This window comes from Pelodiscus sinensis, chromosome 13, assembly GCF_049634645.1.
Source record: "Pelodiscus sinensis isolate JC-2024 chromosome 13, ASM4963464v1, whole genome shotgun sequence".
Classification (NCBI taxonomy): Eukaryota; Metazoa; Chordata; order Testudines; family Trionychidae; genus Pelodiscus; species Pelodiscus sinensis.
In genome coordinates, this window is record NC_134723.1 from 26,040,230 (window position 1) to 26,054,603 (window position 14,374).

At 41.7% G+C, this 14,374-nt stretch overlaps 1 long non-coding RNA gene across 1 annotated transcript in view; it reads right to left on the reverse strand.

Annotated features, from left to right (window-relative positions):
- Positions 1 to 1,818: 1,818 nt before the first annotated feature.
- The window catches only part of LOC142831290 (uncharacterized), an 81,795-nt gene continuing 69,239 nt past the window's right edge, over positions 1,819 to 14,374 (reverse strand). Inside the window, exon 3 of the long non-coding RNA XR_012907007.1 lies at positions 1,819 to 2,645. This is a non-coding gene — a long non-coding RNA (uncharacterized LOC142831290). The remainder of the gene's footprint in view (positions 2,646 to 14,374) is intronic.

Sequence of the window (14,374 nt, forward strand, 5' to 3'; positions counted from 1 at the left end):
AGAGAATTCAGATCCTTATAATTAACAAAAAACTATTTTCAAATTAGTGTTACAATTATTGGTAAGTAGCAGAGATCAAGTCACAGGAGATTTTATGATTTAGCAAATTAGCAAGACAAACTTTATATATTCAAGACACCGGTTCCAATTTGGTTCAGCTGTTTAGTGCAACAGCTAAAAATTGTTCTCATGATAGCTGATGAGTAGCATGTAAGAAATAAATGAGGGATTTCAATCCAGTCCCTTGTGGATAATCTATTCATATCCCAAAAAGTGCCATTCAGTGTTACCCTTGCAAGTAGTTCCAACACAGAAGTACTGTACTGAGATGGTACAGAGATTGAGCCATTAACTATCAGCCATCTACTCCAGTTCTTGCATACACATGCTCATATTACAAAAGCCACACATCTGCTTAGCATTACTCGGTCCTGTTGCTGACTGCCTCTGTAGAGAGGCCAAGAACTGAATGCCAGTTAGATGGCACTTCTGTCTAACTCTGTCATGGTTGAGGCACATTGCCAGGAAACATACACTCCCCTGGCATATACTCTTTCATCTTAGCACCTTGTCCTCGGATTATGGTCTTGTAGGGTTTCGTTAGTGCACAGAGACTGTTGCACTGGGCTTAATTTCACCTTAAAAGAACACTAATAATGATGGAGAGTAATACTACCTCCTAAAAGTATACAGGTTGAACCTCTCTGCACTTTCTGGTCCAGCAACATCTAAGATCCAGCATGATTTTAATTAGCCAGATGTTCACTTATCATAGGTGTGGCCAGATTTCCTGTGTTCCCATAAAGTTTGTAGCCACCACTCCAGCTCTCAGTGTTCTGTGTTGCTATTTAGCTCTGATTTACCTTTAAATGTCTTCCAGGTGCCCAGCAAGCAATGAAAGTGTTGGTAATGCTGATAGACAATATTGACCTCCCCTGGTCTGGTAAATTCTCTGGTTCAGCACCAGTCATGTCCCAAGGGTACCAGACCAGAGAGGTTCAATCTGTACTATTTTTCGAAGTGTTTGAGCTTTTCATGTCTTGGGGTGTATTTGTTAGACTTTCCTTCTATGGGTTTCCTGAGCCCACTCACAGATTAATTAAAATGTGCTGGAAAAATAGAAAAAAATCATGGATTTTTTCACTTTAATTATAATGTGATGCAGTGCTTGAAAAACAAGCATTATCAAAGAACTACTATAAAATGACAAATATAAATATGATATTCCATAGAATGATTTTATAACTATTTTCCAGCTGAAACTTGTCCAGTTTTTCTACTAAGTTTTAGTCCAGGAAAATTAATGATGAAAATCTAGACATTGTGTGAACTATTACATACATGTTGATGATTCTCCAGTTGATGCTGCTTTTGGCTTAGCCCGTTCATAGGATTTAAATTATCTGAATTCTGGCTAGCATCTACTATTGAACACATAAAACAGTAAATCAAACTATCTAATATTTCTTTAGATAGTTGAAAGTCTGTTTTCCAGCAAAATTGGTATAACACACAATGCAATCGTACAAATTATTTTTTAATCAAGCACCTAGCAGTGTGCTAGAAACAGCACTAATAGAGGTCTATGAATAATGTGATTTTTTTGATTGGCTGGCAAGTCCACATTTTTTTAAAAAAATAAAGTTTTATTTTTGTTTTAGGTGGAACTGAGAAACAAATTGTGTTGAAAAGTTTAGCAAATGAAAAAGTAAAAAATATATTCTTCTGAACAAATCATTTAGCTCAAATTCTTTTAAAGTGTTTTAATGGAAATTTTAACATAGGTCCTTTTGAACTAAAAAATTTAAATGTTTCCCCTTGAAACTTCATAACAATTTTTTTCAGATTTTATTTTGTTTGTTTGTTCAACACGAACACTTTAGCAAAACAGACATGAATTTGTGAAAAAGTTGTGTGTTACTAATTGGCATTTTTCACTGAAAATTATTTTGACCAAAAATACTTTGCCTACCTCTATTCGCAAAGCCAACAAAAAGTCTTTGCCCCTGCAATAGCTTACGTTGTAAAATTAAAACAAGACAAGGGCGTGAAAGTCTACATGAGAAATAGTACTGGACAGCCCAAGGCATACACAACAAGGACATGTGGTGGCTTCATGGTTCCGGCCAATGAGAGCTGAGAAACTGTGCTCAGTGTAGGGGGCAGTGAGCAAAACCTCTTCCAACCCTGACACATGGTAAAGAGAGACACATGAAGCGCCCAGCCACTTTGAGCAACATGGGGCTGCTCCCTGCCTGAGGTTCCAATGGACCAGGCTACAGGCTGGTTTCAAAGGTTTGTCAGACTGGATCCAGCCCATGGGCTGTATCTTGCTTGCCCCATGTTAGAGGCACGCAGTGCAACAGTGAAACACTCACTGGTTGAAAAAGTGAAGGACTCACTCATCACATTCAGAAAATGTGCACACATGGCTTATGAATGAACTGATGCAAATAGGTGTCAAGTATTAAATCACTGTTATCTTAATGTCAGTTGTAGGCCAGTAGATGAATTTGTGGATGTTCAGGTAACAGAAGACACATTGGCTGTATCTCTAACAATTCACGTCTTAGATGAGTTAAATGCTTATATATTTAACCCCAAGGAGATGGCTGCTTGCTTATTTGATGGATCTGCAAACTTATCTGGAAGACATAGAGAAGTACAAACTTTGCTCAGAGAAAAAAGTGTAATTCTACATTCTCTTATATATATACTGCAGATGCCATCTACTCCAACAAGCACTATTACAAGCTGCAGAATCTTTAAAAGGCACTTATAAAGTTACAATCTCAATTGTCTACATTATACTCTTTTGTTCAGCAAGAGTCCAAAAAGACTAAATCTCTTGGAAAACATAGAAGATAAATAGAGACTGAAGTTCAAATTAGTCCAACCTGGGAAAACCTACTGGCTTTCTCATGAGTGATCCTTGGCTATAGTCTTAAAATTACTGTACCCATTATTATTGGCTTTGGAAACTATCTACCAAAATGGGATGAATCTAAATAGTAAGGCTGGCAGACTAATTTTGCTACTAAGTTAAAGAACACAATTGTTATTCTCCCTTGTAAGTCTATTGTAACTCTATTGTTGAAACCACTAGGGTCATTTAACAATACAACCCAGGCATCTGCTACAACAGTATTAGATCTCTATCTAGTAATGGAAACTACACGTGAGTAAATTAGAGAGATACCCATTGAAAATGTACTGGACTTAGCAAAGATTTCAGTTCAGATGAATATTAATTAGGGCACTTAATATTAATTCCTTAAATGACGAAGACAAAAAGTGTTTGAGAAGCCAGCTGAAAAAGTTCACAGACTTGATTCTCACAAATCTAGACCACCAATTTCTGCATTCTGTCAACCTCTACATAGCTTTTACAGATGCCTCTCTTATAAAACACTGATGGTTGACTGGAGCAGAGCTATTTCATCTATAGGAAGAATCGGGGTGGCCACTCAGGCAGGCCCTGCATTTTGGCTGCCTTGCAGTGGATGCCCCCAGCATGCTACGGACAGTAGGGCCCCAGGGGATTATGGGGCCTGGCACAATGGCAGCAGGGATCATCTCCCTCTTCCGTCCCCCTCCCCCTCCACACACTCACCATGCAGGTGGCGGGAGCTGGAGCAGTGACAGAGAAGTGAGGCACAGCAGGCTGAGAGGATGGTGCAAAAGGGTTGGTTTTTTGTTGTAATTTTGCACAGGCTGCCTGGCCACTCTGGCTCCTGCTGCCTGCATGGTGAGTGGTAGGGAAGGTGAACCCTGCTACCCCCATGCCCCAATCCACTGGGTGGTATTACTGGGAGATGGGAGTCAGGGGCTGGGGGTGAAGCAGGGGCTTGCAGAAGGAGTGGAGTAGGGACAAGGGAGGGATGGGGCCTGTGGAGGGTGGGTTGCCCTGGGCCCTGAACCTCGGATACTGGGGGGGGTTACCCCAGTCTCTGTGTCCCCCCTTGGGAAGGCTCTAGACTGCAGTAAGGCACCACCTGCAGTGGGGCTGCCATGTGATCAGCACAGACTAAAAAATTAGAACACAGAGTGGAATATAATATGATCAACAAATGAAAATGTGACTTCAACTTCTTCTTTACTGTAACTTGGTTCAATCTATTTTTTTTGCTATGTTTTCTGGGATGAAGGCAGCAGAAATATGTTTCTTGCTATTCCTAGTCATGACAGCTACAGACATTCTTTTTTCTCATTCAGTAGAATTTTGTGTCCTAAAAGACATCACCTTCCATGGGATCATGAACATAATTTATAGGACTGGAAGTTTCAGATACATGAGAAGCCAGCAAAATGAATGCATTGCATGTGAAAAGCTCATTAACAGAGTTGTGCAAAATTACAACAAGAAACCAAGCAGGGTATAGATGGAATGCACCATAGTAGCCAACTTTAATTTCTGTGATAATTTAAAAACACAAGTTCAATATACTGAAATAAAATTGTCCTGAAATATTTTTTCAGTTTTTACTATGGTACCATACAGCCCACCTAACAGTTTCACCCCTCATAAGTCCTCCCTCCCAAGTATTTTGAAGCACATACCCCCAATTTCAATTCCTGGGGAAAACACTGGCTCCACACATGCCCAGAGGGAAAGATGCTTGGCAAGAGGGGAACCTGTGGCTGGGATCTGAGGAGAAAAAGTGTTTACCTGGGCTGGGGTGAGCCTGCAACTGATCTCTGGGAGGGAGAAGCTTTGGGTGTATTAGCCAGGGGAGGCACTGTGATTGGGCTCATGGGAGAGGGAGAATAGGGGTTGTGGTTGTTTTGCCCCCAGGATGAGCTCTGGTGGGGGAAAGAGAGCAGAGAAACATGAACTGAATTGTCACAGGGGTCTCATTAAGTCTCTGCACCAGTGGGAATTTTCGTGTGCGTCTATATTATTATTAGCAGGGGCGGATGAGAGTGCCGCAGAGCTCAGGGCAGCACCGCAGGGCCCCGGGCAGCGAAATTTTGTGGGGCCCCGCCTTTGACACGGCGCATGCACCGTGGTGCCACGGTGCATGCGCGGGGCCTCGGGAAGTGCGGGGCCCGGGGCAGCCGCCCCACTTGCCCTGCCCTAAATCCGCCACTGATTATTAGAAATGTCATCTTCCATGATACACAGAAAAGCGACCAAATGGCCATGTTGGGAGGGGTCTTCATGAGTGGGGTAGATCTTTTCCAATCCCTTGAGAAAATGTCGTGATTACATAGTGTTATTTTGACAAATAAAATCTGCAGGGATTTTGCAGAATTTTAAAATACTATGCACAGAATTTTTCATTTTTTAGTGCAGATTTTTTTTTTTTTTTTTTGGGCACAGAGTGCACCCAGATACATGTAATGCCTTTCTTTAGTTTCCCTTTTTTTTTTCTCATTTTATGGAAATAGTTAAAAGTGAGGGACAAATTGCCCCTCTTTGATGTCTTTAGCGCTAACTGAACAAAATAGGAACAAGTAGGGTTACTGTACTTCAGGTTCTCAAAAGGATGACGCTCCCATAGAGTGTGGGAGGTGGAGAAGAGGCACAGGTGGGGGTGCTGATGGGAGTACTCGCTGCAGATTGAAGGCAGTTTTGCTCCTTGTCAAGGTGGCAGGGTTGTTGGCACAAGTCCAGGATGCAGCAACAACTGTCAGCCAGCACCTTCCAGGACTCCCTCCCCTGGTCTGAAAGAAGGGGACTGGATGGGTGGGATATAGAAGATGTATAAAGAAGAATGGATCAATCTGCTGCAGATGCAGGGAACCAATCAGGAAGCGGATCAATCAGGGCTCTTTCTAAACTGTAAGGTCTGCTCTGCAAAAATTCCAGGCATTTCCTGTTATTTGAAAAATGTACCCAAACAGAAGATAGATCCTCAAAAAAGAGGCAGTTCCAGGATAAATTGGATTAATGGTAACCCTAGGAATGAGCAAGGCAATACATACTTGAGAACATTAGACAGCTTCAGGAAGGAGTCAGGTGGAAAGGGAAAAATCCTGTATGGGGAGATGATATGTTTCTGAGAGTCTGCTTAAACAAAAAATCCAGTTTATTATTATGGACCACTTCCTTGCCTTCAAATCAAGAGCATCACTTCCCTCTGTATTAAAGCTTCATAGAATTCCTATGTTTAAACCATCTAAAGTATGAGTTATTAGAACACAATCGTATGTATATGTTATTAGAGAGATATTTGGGGGAATATTGTGTGGATTATTTGTCTAAGTAGGGATTTATCGGATGATGTGAAAAGGAAATCACAGTAATTGAAGCTAAAGTAGTCATAGCATTTAACATTACTTTGAGCTGGATTCTCATAGGTAGGTTTAACATAAAGAAGGTTATTGTTACTATAGCAAAACAGTTGTCAGATGTTCACAACATTCTAAAGTTGACTATGTGTAAAAAGTTTGAAGAAATAGAATTAATATGCTTTTGAGATTTAAATGGGTAAAACAATAGACTGTTTCCCCACTTTCGGACCAAGCCAATAGTCAATATTTGGGGGTTTGCCTGGTTGTTTCTGTTAGGAGGAGAAATTGATTATGCAAGTTGGGTATTTCTTTGGCATCCCCACAAAAAAACCAAAACAGTATTCACTTCTTGTAGTTGTTGTTCTTCAAATGAGTTGTACAAATCCATTACAATCAGGTGGGTATATGCCACTTTCACAGACATAGGAAACTTTTCTCCTAGCACTACCCATTAGGTTGGCTGTGGAGTCCCCTGGAGTGGCACCAAAATGGTGCACTATGTATGACCCTGCCGACCCAACCACTCCTTGGTTCCTTCTTGCTGGTTACTCCAAGAGAGGGGAAGGAGAGTGGGTATTGGAATGGATGTGAACAACACATCTCAGGCTATGTCAACACTACAAAGAAAAGTCAGAAAAAGATACACAAATTGCAACCGGCAATTTTCATATCTTTTTCTGCTTTTCTTCCAAAAAAAAAACCAAACGTTTCTGACATTTGGCCCATCTACATGGGCCAAATGTCAGGAAAAAAACTCTTTCGAAATATCCCTTCTTCCTCGTAAAACGAGGTTTACAGAAATGCCGACAAAACGTGTCTGCTTTTCTGACTTTTTGGGGGAAAAGCAGATGCGTTCCTTAGATGTGGCAGAGCTTTTCTGGGATACCTCTCGTATCCCAGAAAAACTCTGTAGTTTAGACATACCCTCTAGAGAAAAACAGTTCTGAGAGGTGAGTAACCGTTTTTTATTCTTCAAATGTTTGTTTATGTTGATTATAGTCAGGTGACTCCCAGGCTGCTCTCAAGGAGGAAGGTCGAAGCTAGTGTGTTATGAATTGGGATGTCCACTCTGCTGACAACTACATCCTTCCTGGCCTGCTGGTTAATGGCATAGTAGGCTGTAAAGGTATGGATCAAGGACCAGACTGCTGCTTTTCATATGTCCTGGATAGGACCCTGATTGAGGACAGCAGCCAAGAGGATTGTGCTCTTGTTGTGTGTAAAATGATCACCAAGATGAGGATCTTGGCCAGCTCATAACAGGTACAGCAACCGTCTGTAATACAAGATGAGATATACTGGGATGAGACTGGAAGACCCTTCATGTGATTGGTGATAGCCACAAATAGCTGGCTCAATCTTCTGAATGACTTCATGGGGTCAATATTGAAAGCAAGCACCCTTTGGACATCCAGGGAGCATAGCTGTTGCTGGCGTGTGTTAAGATACCAGGTTGGGAGGGGTGATCATGAATGAGGGCAGATCTTTCCAAATCCTTGAGAAAAAGTGCATAACCATGGGGTTGGCAAATATCAGTTGACCTTTCTCCCTAGGGTGGAATGCAGTTATGGCCGCTAGATAAACCCTGATGGACGACAGGGCTAACCTTGGCTCCTTAAGGTGAAGCAAATAGTCCAGGATAGTTGGTATGGGTTTCTGGGCTGTAGCTAGTTGACACTGTGTGCACCAGCATGAGAAGCTCTTCCAGGGTGGAAGAGGAAGAGGAAGACATAGTAGTAGTAGTACCAGACAGAGCATGTGCTCAGGAAGTGTGCTTGAGAGGGGCCAGAGACCGTAGCTGGAGCATGCCCAGACCCAGAAGAGCTCAGAAACTCATAGATGTGGAGGCTACATCTAGAGATCGTCCAGAAAAACTTTTTTCAAACGAGAGCATCTATACAGCAAATGCACATTGAAAAAGTGATATACTTTCGAACTAGCGGGGTAATGTAGGCATACCGCACTTGCAAATGAAGCCCGGGATTTGAATTTCCCGGGCTTCATTTGCATAAACTGGACGTCGCCATTTTTAAATCCCTGCTCGTTCCAAACCCGTGCCGCGCGGCTACACGCGACACGAACTAGGTAGTTCGGACTAGGCTTCCTAGTCCGAACTACCGTTACTCCTCGTGCAAGTGCGGTATGCCTACATTACCCTCCTAGTTCGAACTAGGAGGGTAGTGTAGACATACCCCTAGATATTTGCCTACTTTTACAACAGGCTACATAAAAGCACTAGCAAAGTCAATATAATCTAAAATTTCATAGAGACAGTGGCTTATTTATACTACTCTACATACTATATGCTGAAATGTAAATACAATAATTTACATTCCAATTGATTTATTTTGTAATTATATGGTAAAAAAATGAAAAAGTAAGCAATTTTTCAGTAATAGTGTGCAGTGACACTTTTGTAGTTTTATGTCTGATTTCATAAGCAAGTGGTTTCTAAGTGAGGTATAACTTAGAGGTTAGACAAACAAGACAAATCAGACTCCTGAAAGGAGCACAGCAGTCTGGAAAAGTTGACTGCCACTAATCTAGTTCAGTCTCCTGAACTGAGGCAGGACTAAATATTCTCTAGACCATCCCTGATAGATGTTTGTCTAACCTGTCTTCAAAAACTTCAAATGGAAGAGATTTCACAACCTCTCTGTGTAATTTGTTCCATGGCTGAGATATGTTTACAATTAAGAAATTTTTCCTAATGTCTAACCTACATCTCCTTGATGCAGTTTAAGCCCATTGCTGCTTGTCCCGCCCTCAATGGATATGCATTGTGCAGACTTTAATTACGTGATCACTTACTACTTTTTCAACAGGACTTCTACCTCATTCAGCATACAGAGTGAACCATGCATGACTCATGCCTAAAGGGACTAGCTCCATAGGCAGCCTTAAATCTGGCAGATCCTAAATCTCAGTTGGTTGATTTTGCAAACTTAATGTGTGTAATTGTGTGTAAGTGTAATTACCTAGGTTTGTTTTTTTAAAAGCAAAGCAAAACAAGCAAATACCATCAAATTGACCCCCACATAATTGATCAGTAGAGTGGAACCTTTAGATCCCCCACAAAGACCTCTGTCACTTGGACAAATTTAGTATCTGGGGCTAGGTCTACACTACAGAGTTTTTGCACAAAATCTGCTGGTTGTGCACAAAAACTCATGGAGTGTCCACACCTCAAGCATGTTTTTGCACAAATAAAATGAAAGAACAGAGATGTTTTTACAGTGTAGGTATTCTTCCTTCTACGAGGAATAACTCCTTTTTACACAAGAGTTCAAAAAGGTGTGTGTGGATGGGCAACAAGGTTTTTTTGTGCAAAAACAAGAAAGAAGAAAAAGCACAGGTGGCCTAGTGGCCAGGGGCGGATATAGGGCAGAGCGAACGGGGCGGCTGCCCCGAGCCCCGCGCTTCAGAAAGCACCGCGCATGCGCCGTGGCGCCGCTGCGCATGCGAATGGCGTCACTGCGCATGCGCCGTGGCAAAGGGGGGGCCCCGTGGAATTATGCTGCCCAGGGCCCCGCAAAACGGCCATCTGCCCCTGCTGGTGGCCATTCTGTGGATAGCTATCAGTGCTTTCTTTTGAGAGAGCGTCCATGCACTGTGGACTCTCTCTTGCGCAAAAGCCCATTGCTTTTTCAATGTGCTTTTGCAGTGTGGACACACTCTTACGCAAAAAGTTTTTGCAGAAGATCTCTTCCTCAAAAAGCTTCTTGTGCAAGAAGCCTGTAGTGTAGACATAGCCTGACAGAGAATGACAATCTACCTTGCTATGTGGAACAGTGCTAGAGAGGAGAGAAACAGACATTCACTTTGCCAGTAGCTATCTAGGATACCAAAGTGAGTCTTAAGAATCTTGGGTTCCATTCCTGACTCTGTAGGAGAATGTGCTCTAGTGGTCAGAGAATGTTGTGCCTGTTTATATCTCCCCCCCGCCCAAACCCAATCCATTATATGCCATTCCAACCTACCTAATCCTCTTATGGTCTCGTCTTTTTGGCTATATCTATACTACAGCCCTTACACCAGTGGTTCTCAAACTTTTTGGGCTCCAGAGCCCTTTACATGCATAAAAATTTATGCAGAGCCCCAGCGGTTCACTGATCGTATGTGTTGTACCTATTGATGTTTGTTAACCTCGCGGAGTTCCTGGAGATGTCTTGCGGAGCCCTGGAGCTCCATGGAGCACTGTTTGAGAAACACTGCCTTACACCATTGTAAGGGCTCCTGGGTAGCCTTTTTATGCCGGCAAGAGAGAGCTCTCCTGCCAGCATAATTAAACAACCCCAACAGAATTGTCCACATGAGTGCTTATGTTGGTGAAACTTATGTCTGTCTGGGGGTGTTTTTTTACACCCCTGACAAAAGTTTTACTGAAAAAAATGCTAATGTAGGTAGACAAAGCTACTGGTTCCTTGTACCAGTCTCCATTCCAGTGGCTTCTTACAAATCTTCTTGTCCAGGCAATCCCAGATTCCCTCTTCTGGCACCTCATCCTTGCCTGATTTGTCTCTCTCTTCATCTCGTCTTTCTTCCCAATGCAGCTACTTGCATCATCCCACTCCCCTCTCTAGCTTCTTGTCCCATTTTCTTTGCCGCCCAAACTCAGTTCCCCACCTCCCGCAATCCAGTTCCTCATGAGATCTGTCTCCATTGGCCCCCTCACACATGCTAGATCCATCCCCACTGGTTCCCAGACTTAATCCCCTTATTCAGATAGTCCTAACTCACCGACCCCAGCTCTACACCAGATCCCAATACCATTCTTCCTATCTAGTCAGTCCAGGCTTCTTCTTCTCAGTTCTCACCCGCAGCCTCCCCCAATATTCAACTCCTCCCCTCAGTTCCAATCTCCTTCCCCCACCCAGTCTTAGGCTCTCTCAAGTTCCTATTCCACATCCAAAATCCTGTTATAATTTCTCTCTTCCTACCCATCTTCCCTCCATCCCCATCTCAACAGGCTCTTTGTCCCCATCTACTCTTTTCGTTTTTTTCCCCCGGATCCAACAGGAGAGAGCACATGAGACATGATTCTTTTCTTAAATTTCTTTTCCCAGCCTCACTGCATCCCAGGACCTGCAATTACAGGAAAATTACAGGCTTTGCCCTTGCATGATCAACTGCTTTATGGAAATGGTGCAGGAACAGTCGGATGAGGCCTAGGAGCTATGTGGCATTGGAGCATGCTCAGTGATAACAGACAAGACTTAGGGTATGTCTACACTGACACCCTAGTTCGAACTAGGGTGGCTAATACAGTCATTCGAACTTGCAAATGAAGCCCGGGATTTAAATATCCCGGTCTTCATTTGCATGTTCCCGGGCGCCGCCATTTTTAAATGCCCGGTAGTTCGAGCTACCTGCCTGCGGCTACACACGTCACGAGCTAGGTAGTTTGAATTAAAGCTCCTAATTTGAACTACCATTACTCCTCCTTGAATTAGGAGCTTTAATTCAAACTACCTAGCCCGTGCCGCGTGTAGCCGCAGGCAGGTAGTTCAAACTACCAGGCATTTAAAATGGCGGCACCCGGGAACATGCAAATGAAGACCGGGATATTTAAATCCCGGGCTTCATTTGCAAGTTCGAATGACTACATTAGCCACCCTAATTCGAACTAGGGTGGCTAGTGTAGACATACCCTCAGATTCTAGCCATTAAACTCTAAAAAGTCTCTTCTGAGCATGTATGAACTTATTTTTTCCAAAGCCTTATGTAACCAAGCCAATTTTGGATGGATTTTCAGAGGAATAGCAAATGGAAATCCCAGACACAAAAGCACTCACCCTCCAAATTTAAAGTCCCTGGTCCAAATCATAAGAGTACTACACCGTCTCACTTAGAATAGCTATCCTTCCAATGTTCCACAGAGACAGCAGGATTTGCCCCACGTAGAAATTTCTAAAATACTGTTTTCTGCATTGAGATAAATTTGTCTTCAAAAACACAGGGCATTAGAGGATGTTACTGTAAAAGTTACAATGGCAACTTAGCTTAGATCCAGCAAATAAGATGTCTTAATAAAGATAAGATTTTACACAACCTAATGTTTAATGAATTTCCTTTCTAAATATTTTATTCCAAGATGCTTTTCTGGTGGATTTAAACATCCCCCAGCAGCACTGTAAATTGTAATATAATAGCCGAATGTTAGAGCCCAAGAAGAAGAAATAAAATCAACTAGACACAGAAAGAATTATTCTGTAAAATTCTTCTGAAGACCAAAAAGCACTATTTAAGTAGTAGTTTTATTGGAAACAGAAGTTAGTCAACAGGCTATTGTATTTTTATAGTCACCATGAGTGAAATGCAGAAATGAACCAATACAAATAGTAAATTTAATTTTGTATTTTTTTTCAAATGTAATAATCATAAGGCCTGACTGTGCCTCCTTACTTCAGCAGTCAAACTGAATTCATCCTGCCTAAAGGTTTAGTAACACAGATAACTAATTTTATTTGGACTTTTTTTTATTACCAAAGGCCATGTTTACACTAAACAATTATTTCAAATTTACTAAGTTTGACTTCTGGGCACCCAATTTTGCAAATTCAAAAGTCCATGTCTTCACTATGGGGAAGAATCAAACATAGTCCGAGGTAGCACATCCAAATTAATGGAACCTGCCTCAGATTCAGAGCCCCAGGAAGCACTCTGGGAAGCTGTGGAAGGCCTCCCAGAGGCCAACTGGTTTGAATTAGCAGCACCAGAGCGTCTACACTAATGTTATTTCAGACTTAGAAGTTTGGGAATAGCGTTACGCCTCGTGAAAAGCAGGACTAGAGTTCAAATTCTGTGGCCCCTTATTCCAGGTAATTTCGGAATAAGGGCCTAGTATAGACCAGGCCAAAAAGAAAGAGCATGGAAATCAAATGTAAAGCATGGAATGGAATAGCCTCTTAACAGAATTTTGGGACTGATCCTAAAAAATGTGTTTGGAAACTCAGTAAGATTTTTACTCTAATCGCATTAATGTAAATACCAAGTAGTGCCAAAGAAGTCAACAAAGTTACTTCAGAATCTGGCCCCCTGCATTCTTTGCTACCTATTTTGTTCTTTTAATTTTTGTTTTAAATCCCAATACCATGAAACTGGGCTCAATAGTCAGGACAAGGAGTAGAGTCGCTGGTATCAAAACTGTGCTGATTTTAAAAGGTAGCAAGCAGAAACAATGACTGGTAGCAAATATAAATAACGATCCACTTTCTAGCCTACCTATGAATCAAATGTACCAATTATAAACTGGATATTTCTTACACCTTATAAAGATCACCTAACTCATATTCACTCTTTGATCATTTCAGTGGAATCAGATCCTTTCACTTAATACTTTCAATGTCAAAGGTATCTGCAGATTACCAAGGGTTTGGACTGGAATTAATGTATTTCAGATGTGAGAATCAGCTTTTCCCCTGGCAAAAATGAACACGTTCACAAAACAGCTGCTACTCTGCGTATCTATTGACACACTATTGCCAAGCATGTGTGAAAAAATAGCAAGGAACTGTCACACACAGGTTAGTGGCAGTGTGTCAGAAAAGCAAAAAAAGTAATGCTTCTTATAAAGCTGATCTTTGTATTATCATTTCCTAGAAGTTTACTAAAGGAGGCAAGCAACACACAATGACGACAATCATTGCTCCTTTATCAATTCAAGAGATGGGCCCAGATGATAAATGCTATGCATGAGATCAAAAAGATTGTTTTAAATATATATTATAAAAAAATAAAGCCCTCTGGGTCCCATGTTTGAAAGTGTGCATGGTTTATTACCACCAAATGATGTGTAAAAAAGCACAGATCTTGTTTGGCTAAAGTTGAGAGGGACACTAAGTGCCCTTAGACTTGGCTTGCCTCGAGAAATCAGTTCCCGCTGTAAAATAACAGACTTTAACACATTCTGCAGGATGACATCATCCAATGCAGCCTGCCAAAAATGTTACTTTTACATTTGTGCAGCAACAGAAGATTTCCTTTCACCACTTTGCATTTTTTTTAAATTAAGGAGTCAGTCAATCGTTCAAAAATATGAAGGTCTTTAAGTACTTCCAGGCCTATATATTTGCAATTGTTCATAGAAGCAAGTGAAAAATAGGGAGGTGAGGGAGAGAAGGTTAGTGAATGTGTA